Source organism: Castanea sativa, chromosome 4, assembly GCF_040712315.1.
Source record: "Castanea sativa cultivar Marrone di Chiusa Pesio chromosome 4, ASM4071231v1".
NCBI lineage: Eukaryota > Viridiplantae > Streptophyta > Magnoliopsida > Fagales > Fagaceae > Castanea > Castanea sativa.
The window spans coordinates 47,939,464-47,952,108 of record NC_134016.1 but is presented as its reverse complement, the minus strand read 5'-3'; the positions used below and the strand labels follow the sequence as shown (position 1 = coordinate 47,952,108).

At 30.2% G+C, this 12,645-nt stretch overlaps 1 protein-coding gene across 1 annotated transcript in view; it reads left to right on the top strand.

The window, feature by feature from the left end:
• Nucleotides 1-12,645, top strand: part of LOC142633053 (argininosuccinate synthase, chloroplastic-like) — a 60,853-nt gene that overhangs the window by 25,029 nt on the left and 23,179 nt on the right. The window lies entirely within an intron of this gene.

The following is a 12,645-nucleotide window of genomic DNA, read 5'->3' as shown; positions in this document are numbered from 1 at the left end:
ACAAGATCATCTTATTTTAAAAATTCCTAAACTCCTTTCAAGCATACACTCTTAGCAAAAGTCTCAAAACTTGCTATTTTTCATAATTTGAAAGAAACTGAAAGGGAAAAGGAGGGTGAGTTGATAACTCAATAATTAACCAAATCCTAACTAGCTAAAACAAGCATATAGATTGACAAAATAATACATTTATATCAAATCAAAGATTTCACATATATAAAAAATTATAATATACTATGGGTTTCAAAATAAACCTAGGAAGTTTCATAGATTAAAAATAGTTCATATATTCAAACATAATTCATATTCTTTACAATTTTATATGATTATGGTCACGCTATATCTCTGTAACTAGGCATCAGATTTAGATGAAACTAGTTCTGTGCTAATGTATATCCCCCTATTAGCTAGGTTTAGAAACACAATAGGCTCGTGATGCTTCTGATAAAATTAATTTCAGTACTAATGAATAACTCCCATTGGTTGGGTATCAGAGTCAAAACATAATCAGATTGTCCAAAATCACATATATCAAATCATAGTTCAAACAAAAATATATCTCATTCAATTATATAATATTATATATATATATATATATATATATATATATATATATATATATATATATATATATATATATATATATATATATACGTAGTAATCAAATAAATTTATGAGAATTCTTTATTCGTTACTTTAAATCAATGTAGCTAAAACAATTGAAATAAAATTATAACCATTGTAGAACAAAATTTAGTAGCTAAAATACAATAATATAAGCAAAAATAAAATCAATCAGGAGAAAGGCTACTTACCTCAACTAGCACACCACAAAAGAACTTTTCCCTAATCATTTCTCTAAAATCCTTAGATGTTACTTAAAACAATTTTCAGATATTATTTAAACAATCAGATGATTCAAGAAAAACTTGTAATGGTACCAGCAAGAAGAAAAGCTTTCTAAATAAACCATGATAGATATATATATATATATATATATATATATTTCACTGCCATCTCAATCCCAAAATCCATATATACTTAAATACATTTTCTTTATCTTCCTGCCACCACTATTTTTAGATTAAAGAATTATAGAAGAAAAGTCAAAGCCAAAACCCATAGACGTAATTGAACCATAGCTCCTTTTTGTCCCTCGTAGCCTTGGACTTTTCTGTTCTAAAAAATCCAAAAAAACAAAAACAAAATATGATAAAATGGTACAAACAGTCATCCAAACACGTGGGGGCTGACCAAAGATATTGAGCCCGTTTGGTTTATAAGTTTTCATCCCTCATTTTTCAGTTTCCATCACTCATTTTCCAAATTTTATGGACCCTACACCAACTTTGTTTGTTTGGATCAGTTTCTTAACTCAATTTCCATAACTCAATACTCATAAAAATGAGTTTGAGTTATGGAAACTGAAAACAAATTTTTTATGTTTTTAGTTTTTGAGAATTGAGTTTCAGTGGCCTTTTTGTAAAATTAAGCGAATAATAAGACCCACCCGTATGACTTGTCCCATCACATAACATCTCTCTCCAAAAATCAATTTGGCATTCTCACTCCAACCCGTTCTTTTCTCTATCTCTTCTCTTTCTTCATTCATTTTTTTTTTCTTTTACCCAGAGATCTCTCTTCTCACTGAACCTTCATTGCTCCTCCATAAGCCGCCACCACCACACCAGTTGTCACTATCACGAGCAACAACCATGAGTCACCATGAGATCAGTTCAAGCTCAACCTAGATCGGGCTTTCGTTCTCTCTCTCTCTCTCTCTCTCTCTCTCTCTCTCTCTCTCCTCCCTTTGCTAGATCGGTTTCTCTCTCAAACGTTTTTTTTCTCTCTCACCACCCCCACACCAATCGTCACCATCACGAGCAACAACCACGAGTCATCATGAGATCAGTTCTAGCTCAGCCCAGATCGGGCCTTTTTTTTTTCTCTCTCTTTCCTCCCTTTGCTAGATTGGTTTCTCTCTCAAACGTTTTTTTTCTCTCTCTCTCATCCCTTTTGCCAGATCAGTTCATCTTTGTGTCTAATCTCGTGATTTGGGTCTCCGATCTAAGGATTCTAAGTCTGGGTTTCCTATGCATTTGTGTGTTGGTGGGTTTGGATTTTTTGCTGTGGTTGGTGAGGCTTGGGCAGAGGTGGAGGTTGCTTGTACATTCGTTTGGATTTTTTGTGGAAGGTTGTGATTGTCATTGATGGTTGTTAGTGGGTTTGGATTTTTGGTTGGGGTTAAGGATTTCCTATGCGTTCTTTTGGATTTTTTGTTTGGTTGTTGGTAGTGTTGATGGTAGTGAAATCTAGGTTTTCCGTTGGTGGTGGTGATGAAATTGGGTTTGGGTGTGGGTTTCATGTTCTTCATGTAGAGTTGAGCGGGTAAAGGAAGAAGACAATTGAAAAAGACTAATCAGTGGGCTCCACCATTTTAGCAAAAAGTGGACTTAAAAGTCGAGATAAATGACCGAGTTTTGTTACCAAACAAAAATTTTAGAGTTTTTGAGTGATAGTGAGTTTTGAATTATGAGTGATAGGTTTTGAGTTTAAGTTATGAGTTATGAATACTGAGGGCCCGATTAGTAGAATAGTTTGAGTAATGTTGTTTGAGTGTTTTTGATATATGTGTGGGTGAAAAAATGTGTGAAAATGTGTATAATGTTGTTTAAAATGTGAAAATGTGTGTTAGAACTAAGTTACCAAACACCCCTGAGTTATGAAAAACTAAGTCATATCTAAACCAAACGGGCTCAAAGGACCGGATAGAATTAACTTTCATTCATTAATTACTTTAGCAGAGAACAACAACAATGTGCCCATCAAAAAAAAAAAAAAAAAAACAACAACAACAACAACAATGTGACAAGCCAACCATGGTATTTTGAACAAAATTATTCATATATCTACCTCACTTTCGGAAGATTTTATATTCAACAAGAACAATAATAATAATAATCTATTCTCACTTTCCAAATATTTATCTAATTTCCCAAAAGAAATTATTCAAAAACCAAAAATATAAATATATATATATATATTTCTTTTCTTTTTTTTGCTAAATAGCAAACAATGGATATTGGATTATGACCAAAATAGATATTATAGTACCAAGACAGATACTATTTCATTATCATTCAGCTATCTAATCTATTACAATGACTTAAAAAAAAAAAAATTAAAAAGGACCAAAATGCCTTAAAAAAAGAAAAAAGAAAAAAGAAACTTGAACTGAGTAGAAACGAGAAGAGAGCGAGGGGTGAGGTCTTGATGGAGGAGAATAGAAATGGAAATATGAGGAACTTGTAGAAGCTTCGAGTCCTTTGCGCGAACACGTGCCTTTTAGCGCCCGGGTTCCCTATGAAAGACCACTGAACCGGGTTGATTGGACCCGAGGTCTCCGAGTTAGACAATGGACCATAACGACGCGGCGGCTTTTGGTTGTAGTAGTTGGAGGAGGAGTAGTCGGAGTCGGAGTCGGATTGTGGCTGAGCTGCTTGGAGGAGTCGGAGTAGAATCGGCGGAGTGGCGGTGCCGCTGTTATTAGTTTGGGAGAGGTGTGGAAATGGAGTTGGGAAATAATGAAAAAGTGGAAATTAGTGGAAACGGGTTTTGAGAGAGATGTGGAAATGACCTTATTATTTTGAGATTCTTACATAAAATGCCATCGTTTCTTTTTTTTTTTTTTTTTGAGGGGGTCATCGTTTCTTTGCTCTTGCGCACCTTTTCTTGTTGGAACAAAGTTAATCCTCAAGAAGCTAATCCTCAACCTTTTCTGGGCAATTGGGTTTGGAAGCTCGACATATGGCCTAAGATTAGCTCGTTCCTGTGGCTGTGTCACCACAACAGTGTTCCGGTCAGGCAAGTCATGGCAGCAAGAGGTATTAGTTGTAGCACAACATGTCCATTATGCAGAACTCATGAAGAGACAGTTCTCCACCTACTACGAGGTCGTTCTTCTGCTTCTACCTTTTGGAAATCAATCAAAATGCCTCAATCTCTATCGAACCTTGGCCACCTCGACCTCCCCGAGTGGCTGCAAAGAAACTGTCAGTGCAGCAGCCAACTTCAAGTTAACGGCCTCCCTTGGAATACTCAATTCCTGTTTGGAGTGTGGAGCCTGTGGAAACATAGGAACAAAGTGGTGTTCGAAAACATTCCTCTCAATACTAATCTACATAAATCTGGCATCCAACTAGCGGCGGAATATTCCTTTTGTGTTGGGAAACCACTCCGAACCAAGAAATATTCAGCCATCCTTGTGCATTGGAATAAACCAACTGTAGGGTGGTTTAAGCTGAATTCAGATGGTGCTTCCAAAGGGAATCCGGGGAGTGCAGGAGCAGGTGGATTGATACGGGACCATAGTGGAAATTGGGTTAAAGGTTACATGAGGAATATTGGGGTGGCCACGAGCGTCATTGCTGAGTTTTGGGCTTTGAGAGATGGCCTACTGCTGGCTTCTCAACTGGGCATTAACCATTTAATTATTGAACTTGATGCAAAAGTTATTGTTGATCTCTTGCTCTCCAACAATACCTGTAATAGAGCTTAGATGCCACTCCTAAATGATTGCAGGTACCTGCTATGCCAATTTCATCGATACAAGATCAGCCATGTCTATCGGGAGGCAAATAGATGTGCAGATTTGCTAGCAAAAGAAGCCTGCACATGTTTTACTGCTTTTGTTGTATTAGATAATCCATCTTTTGTTAATTTATGTACTCTGTAAGGCTCACAGCCAGGAACTTGCCTGTTTTGGGCTTCTAATATCTATGAATATTCCATTTTAACCACACAAAAAAAAGTTTAAAAAAAAGTTAAAAAAATAAAAAGGGAAAAGATTAGGAATAAAATATGTTTGAAGAGCCACCTTCTTCTTATCTATACTATTATTTAAGGGGCTTCCCCTATTTGGATTTCTTATTTTTTAGCTAAAAATGTCCCTACAGCTTTATGTTTAAGTAGAGACAAAACTAAAGGACAATTCTGTAAAAATGCAACTTTAACTCTCACTAAAACATTGCCTAAAAAATAGGATCACTCTTCTCTTAATTTTTAAATTTCTTTATCTACTTATAAATTAGATTTTCAAAATAAAAATTATATATATATATATATAATCTACAAAATAGCACTACTAGCAAAAAAATAAAAAAAGTGAAAAAATAAAAACTCTCCACAATCTCCACTTTCTCCTAAAAAAACCATCCCACCTTCTAAAAAAAACCACCCTACTGTTTTCTATTAAAAAAATACCTATCCTAAGTTCGGTAAAAAATTAAAAAATAAAACTATGCCACCTTCTTTAAAAAAATCCCACCCATGGTTTCCTATTAAAAAAAAAAAAAAAAACTGCTATATATCACATCAAAAAAAAAAAACTAAACATATTTCAATGTTATTTTGTGTTCATTTTTTAGAGCTAGCCTTATTTTTTTTACCATATTAGTGGTTCTAAATCTACAATTTTAGTGGAAAAATAAGTGTAAATTCAAATTAAAATAAGTGAAAAATTATAATACTAATCTAAAAAAAAAAAAAGTCTCATCTTCGCGCGTGTGATGAGGCTAGTACTACTATTTAAAGGGTTTTTCCTATTTAGATTCTTTATTTTTAGTTCAAAAATTCCCCTATACCCCTATGTTTAAGCAGAGATAAAACTACAGGACAATCTAGTAAAAATGCAACTCTAATTCCCACTAAAATGTTGCCTAAAAAATAGGACCACTTACCTGTTAATTTTCAAATTACTTTATCTACTTATAAATTAGATTTTCAAAATAAAATTATATATATATATAATAAATAAATAAACACATTTTTTTCCTACAAAATAGGACCACTAAAAAAAAAAAATCTTCATCTCCTTTTAATTTTCAAATTACTTTATCTACTTATAAATTAGATTTTCAAAATAAAAATTATATATATAAATTTAAAAAAAAAACAATTTTTTTCTACAATTTTTTTTTTTTTTATAAAAAAAACCTCATTGCATGCACTTTGCGCGTGTGATGGGACTAGATTGATTTATTCACTTATAAATTAGATTTTTAAAATAAAAATTATATATATATAATAATTAAATACAGTTTTTTTTCTACAAAATATGACTACTAAAAAAAAGTACCACTAAAAAAACAGCCTCATCGCACGCGCAAAGCGCATGTGATGAGGCTAGTCTTATGTTATTCTTCTTCTTTTTTGAGTGAATATTATTCATTATTTAGGAACTATAAAGAAATTTAGAATAGAAGAATTTTTATTCTTATTTTATTTTAGGGTAAATCATATTTCAATCATGTCTTTTATTTATGATTTTAAATTACATCGCACACTTTTATACGTTTTACATCAAAATCTATTGCCAAGTGGATTCACCAAATTGCATAAATTTTTTTAGATTTTTAAAAATATATAAATAATCTTTCTTCTCCTATAATTTTTAAGTTGATAAAAATATTAATTTGATCATAATACAAACTCTTCATCTAATCCTACATAAAAAATGTCCATGTAATCCATATATTTTTTTAAAAAAATTATATTACTACACATAAAAATTGCAATTTTTTTTTAGATCTATAAAAAAATAGATATAATTTTTTTTGTTCTTATCTTCTTCTTCTCCTATAATTTCTAAGTTAATAAAAATCTTAATTTGATTACCATCAAAATTAATTTCATCTAATCCTCATCTTAAAAGTATACGTTTAGGTCCATCTAATCCTTATTTTTTAATTACTACACGTAAAAAAATAATAATAATAAAAACAACAACAACAACAACAACAACGTATAGCTAACAACAACAACGTATAGCTAATAAAGTCTATTTTCAAGCAAATTATCTTTAATATAATATAAGAGTGTGTTGAGAAATTTAGACCCCGGTTAATAGAATTAATAAGTTTCAAACTCAAGTTATTAATTAGATTTATTATGCATAAAACTTATTAAAACATACAAACATCAATATCATGTCAAAACTAAGTGCAGGGGAAAAAATAAATAAGACAAGATATGATTACCCAGGAAAACCAATGAAACCAACCAGTTTTACAGTAAAAAACCTGGGGGGAAACTTTCCCGAAAAGCAATTCACTATAGTAAAGAGAAGTTTCATATCTAGTACAAAACATTTGTCCCTAGACTCTACAATCCCTATAGATGAACTCACAGCAGAAACCTTCTACCGCTTCAGAACCTCTGAACTCTTCAATATATGAATGCCACCCTTTGATGCACGGATCCCAGTACGTGACTAACCAATTGTGCAGATCCCAGTACGCGACGTCAATCACCAACTAGAGAAGAAGAAGATGTTGGTTGCACAGTTCTTCACTTCATCAACAATGAAGATCAAGAAGCACTTAGTTACAAAACCCTAAGGAGCAAATACGCAGTAGCTTCTTTTTGAGAGAATAAGGCTTCAGTCACCTTTTGCATATGTTCTCCTTGTATTCTCTTATGTGACGACCTCTAAAATAAGCTTTATATATACCTAGGCTTGTAAGAAAATAAACCCTACATAAATACAAAAGCTTAGCCTAGAAATCAGATCTGAAAATTCTGATTTCCGTAACCTTGATAGATACCTCAATAGATAGCATCCGTCGAGCCTCATTAAATCTCAATAGATAACTATCTGTCGAGCAGCTATCCGCAGGTGTCCAGCAGGTGTCCACTATGTGTCCAGTAGGTGTCCAGCTTTAGTAAACACCTTTTCTTCACTTGTTTCTTGATCCAATCTTCATGGCTTTAATACTAGACTTGAACAACATGTTCTTTGAAGTATTAAACACATTCTAGATCTACCCAAATACAAGTAAAGTGCGTTTTGTCAAAGGATTAGCCAATTACATAAAATATGTCCTTAACAGAGTGTAATTTTGAATATATTTTCTTTCTTTTAATGTACAACCATTCTTCTTTATATTAAAAAAAATATATTGTTCTCTTGGGTCTATCCAAAAAAATCTCTGAGTAGATGTTCAGATGTCCTGCCATCAAAAAAGTAAAATCAATTCTAATTAAATTCTTTGTCTCAAACTCAAACTCTTAATAATTAAACTTTCCCACCATGTGTACAATTATTTATAAAGTGAAGGAAAAAAAATGTTAATATCAACATTAAGCTTTTGTTTTTATCCAAAGATAAATAGAGGAAAGTTGACAAGAAAAATTAAATTTTTGTATTTATCCAAAGATTAGTAGAGGAAAAGTTGATAAGAACAATTTTTGTGTCTATCTAAAAACTTTGCTGCAAATTTTGCTTACCTTCAAGCATATCTAAAACTTGTGATTAGATCGTAGGGATAAAATCAATCGGAAAAAAATAAATAAATTATCTCCACGTCCCTCAAACTTCTCATTCGGACTATGCTCTCTCTGTGAATCTGTGATGAAGGTTATATTTTTTGTTTTCTTAGTTTTTTTGTGTATATTTTTAGTTGAATGGTTTTGTTCTATAATGGGTTTATTGATTTTTAAGCAGTGCTGGCTCAACATACTAAGCAAGTGAGACAATCACCTAAGGCCCCCAAGCAAAATAAGGCCCCAAATTTTAAGCAATAAAAAATTTTTAAATCCCAAAATGTTATATGATAAAATAATGATAATGGCGACCCAAATAAAAACCAATAAAAACCAAATTTTGCTAACTCAATTATTGTGAAAAATGTTATATATATTGTACCATTACTTCTACCCAATAGGATCTATTTCTTGAAAGTCTTAATTAAGCCCAAAATTCTAACCAATAAATAAAAAATAATTTTTTTATCAAAGAAAAAACTAGAACAAATAAATTTTTCATTTGATGTGTAACCTTTCACACTCTCTCTCTCAACCAAATAACTAATCTCTCTCAACCAAACAACTAAAATCTTAAGACAAATTATATACATATTCAATCTCAGGCCTCAATTTTTCTTGTACGAATTGCTGGAAATTTTGCCCCACTCTCTATTTAAAGCATAAAAAAGAAATTGTTTTGAAGTTGTAGCTACTGTGCTTCAGACCTTCTTCTCCTCATTTGAGTCTGATCCTCAGATTTGTTACTTCTCTAGAACCTTTGCTTCTTTCCTGAACTTTCTCATAATTCAAGCTATCTTGTTTTACTTGCTCTTTATTTTATTCTTGGTAATTACTTTAAATTCTGACATAGCACATAAGTAAACTTATTTCCATTCGTTTATTCATTTAACATATTGGTTCGGACGTGGAGTAGCATAGGACCATAAATTTATTTTATTTTATTATTTTAGTAATCATGGAACTACGTCTATACTTATCTCTTAGAGTTTTAATTTTTTAGATAAATTTCACCTTCAATTTTTTGTTGAAAATTTCATTGATTCGTTATAACAAAAAATTTACTTGTATACTCTTGTATGGGTCCACATTAACACTACTAGTTGTTATGTTGTTAACAAATAAAACTATTTTCCCTTCAAAAAAAAAAACATATAAAACTATTTTTGTGATAAAAAAAAAATCAACCGATAAAAAATTTTAATATTTAAATTAAAAAAAAGGTCCCACTCAAAATTGTTGTTTTAGGCCCCCAAAATATATTAAGCCAACCCTATTTTTAAGTTTCTAGGTGTATTAGCATCCTAATTCGATAGAAAATGGGTTAGCAATGGAAGCTATAATGGAAGTGCCAGAGTGTACTGTACCAAGTTAGATTGTGTGTATACTTTAAGGATGTCTACAATGAAAGCTCCAAGTTCTATTTTCCTCTCCAAAGTTATTTAAGTCTATCCTTTATTCTTTTTTTCTTTTTTCTTTTTTTCCATTTTTGTTTCATTATGCTCATAAAGACATCATATTTTTTATACTACAAGTAACTATATTGGAACTCTTTGAAGCTATAGAGTTTGAAGGAAACTTTGAAAAGCTTAGTTACTATGAGCTTGAATTGTCAGAACTTAATTAATTAGATCTTCACCACTATAATTTATTGGGATATGATTGCAACAAAGGCTTCTCAAGAGGAATAAAAATGTAGTTGGCTTAGGAAGTTTGGGACAATTGAAAAATACACTAGAATAAAATAAGAAAATAATTGCTAAAATGAGATTTATTGAAGGTGTAGGGTTAAAAAAGGATATTGGTCATAATATGGCATGATCCATTGAAGTTTTAAACACCTTGAAGTTATAATCTATATTCCAAATGCATCGTTGACTCATAATATAGATTGTTGTTCACAAAACCAACCTAGGAGGGATATGCAGGACTTCGCAAAAAGTATTCATTTTTAGTTTTCATCACATCTCAACGCTAATGAAGCTATTTTCAATTATTGATGCAAACTTATTTTCAGGGGCTTAACTCTTAGTTTTTCTCAAAAAAAATTTCTTGAAGTTTATATTTACACAATTTGTTTTGATAGGTTAAAATTCAGTGCCTCCTCCCTCGCTTTCAAATACAAAAATTCAATTCTTATGTAAATTCTTAATGTTTAGTAATTTGGGTTGTTTATAATTCTTAACTATTAAATTGAGATTACCACTTAGATATATTATATTATTTAATTTTAATTAAATTAAAAAATATTTTCTTATTTTCTTTAGTTTGTACATGATTCTTGATTAAGTCGTCCATTGCACATGCATAATACTAGTATATATATATATATATATATAAAGCGCAAATGCATGTAGCTATAGTGTCATTTGGTTTGTTCAATTGACATTGTAGCTACAGTAGCTATAGTTTTTTTTTTTTTATTCCTTTTAAATATTTATTTAAGTTAGCATATATATTGTTGTACTAACAAAACAAATTCACAATATTTTCACAATTATACAATATTTTTTGGTTTGTTCAATTGACACTGTAGCTAAGTAAGTAGATATAGCTTTTTTTTTTTTTTTTTTCCCTTTTAAATATTTATATGAGCTGATATATATATATATATATATATATATATATATATATATTGTTATACTAGCACAATAAATTTCACAACATTTTCACAATTATTGAGGTGTCAATTTCTTATAAGTCGAAATAAAATAATAAAATATGAGACTGTGACCAACCACGACTAAAAATAAATGTTTTGTGAAAATATTGTAACACTTGTTGTGTAAATGCGTAAAAGCTGCAATACTTTTTAGTTTGCTCAATATGTATTGTTCATCACTTCATTGGCCTTTTTTTTTTTTTTTTTTTTTTCAGTCATCGGTTTATGCTCTTTTTTTTTTTTTTTTAATTATGAGTTGGCATGCATATTGTTATATTGACACAACAAATTTCACAATATTTTTACAATTATTGAGATGTCAATTTTTATAGGTCGAAAAAAAAAATATATATGAGACGGTGAGCAACCACAACTAAAAATAAATGTTTTATGAAAATGTAACACTTGTTGTTATCACAATTGTTGAGATCTTAGCTTCTTATACATTAAATATAAAAATGCTAAGTCCACACCATTTTTACATTAATTTCACAACAAATCATAGGTAAGCTATCATTGATGGGTAAAAAAATGATATCAGTCGTTTGTCCATTTTAAAATCAATAACAACTTACCATCTAGAATTTGTTATGAAAATATTATGGAGATAACATTTCTATAAAATAAATAATAATATATCATACCAAAACTTATCACGACTGAAAATAAAGGTATTGTGAAAATATAGTGACATTTTGTTATGTTCCTAGACTTATTTTTTGGTTTAGTCAAATTTGGTGAGCAAAAACTCACTGTTTCACGAACAATTTCCTTCTATTGGTTTGTTGTTTGTCGTTTTTTGCTTTAATGCATAGTTTAAAGTGGTTGTCCCAATTAAAAACCAATAACAATTTACCACCTAGAATTTATTGTGAAAATATTGTAGATGTAACATTACTCTAAAATAAAATTAGAAAAAATCATACCAAGGCCCACTATAGCTAAAATAAAGATATTGAAAAAATATTGTGACATTATTGTGTTCCTGACTTTTTTTATTTTATTTTTTTAGCCAATTCGTTGAGCCAAAATTCATAGATTTACGGACAGTTTTCTTGGGTTGACTTTTTATTTTTATTTTTATTTTTTATTTTTTTTAACACATTGGTTAAAGTAAAAAACACAGTTTTACTAACAAAAAAGAATTATGGAAAAAAAAAAAAAAAACTTTCCCCCTTTATGTTTGAGGTAGTTTCATCCCCCAACTTTGAAGTTGAATAATTTCCTCTTTTATATTTTATAAACAAGTATATAGTCCCTAAAAAAATTTTAATGTCCCAAAAATTTTCTTTGTAAATTTTGAGTTTTATGTATTAGTCATACTTATAAAGTAAAAATGGTGATGTATGGTATTCTATTTGTTATCTATAGATCTATAATTTTATCTAATAGAAACTTCAATGACATGTTTTTTTTTAGTTATTTTATTCTTATTGTTATTTGTTTTCTTTCTTAAAAATGTGTTCATTAAAAATTAAGTAAACTAAATATTGTAGTTAGGCTCATAGAATAAAATGATAAAAAAAGGAAGTATGAATAACAAAATATTTATTGCAAATGGTTGTAGGTATTTAATTTGATGAAAAGTTTCAATTGTAGCATATATCATCATTTATTGCGAAAATTTAAATATTATGACAATGTTTTATTAAACCTTAGTT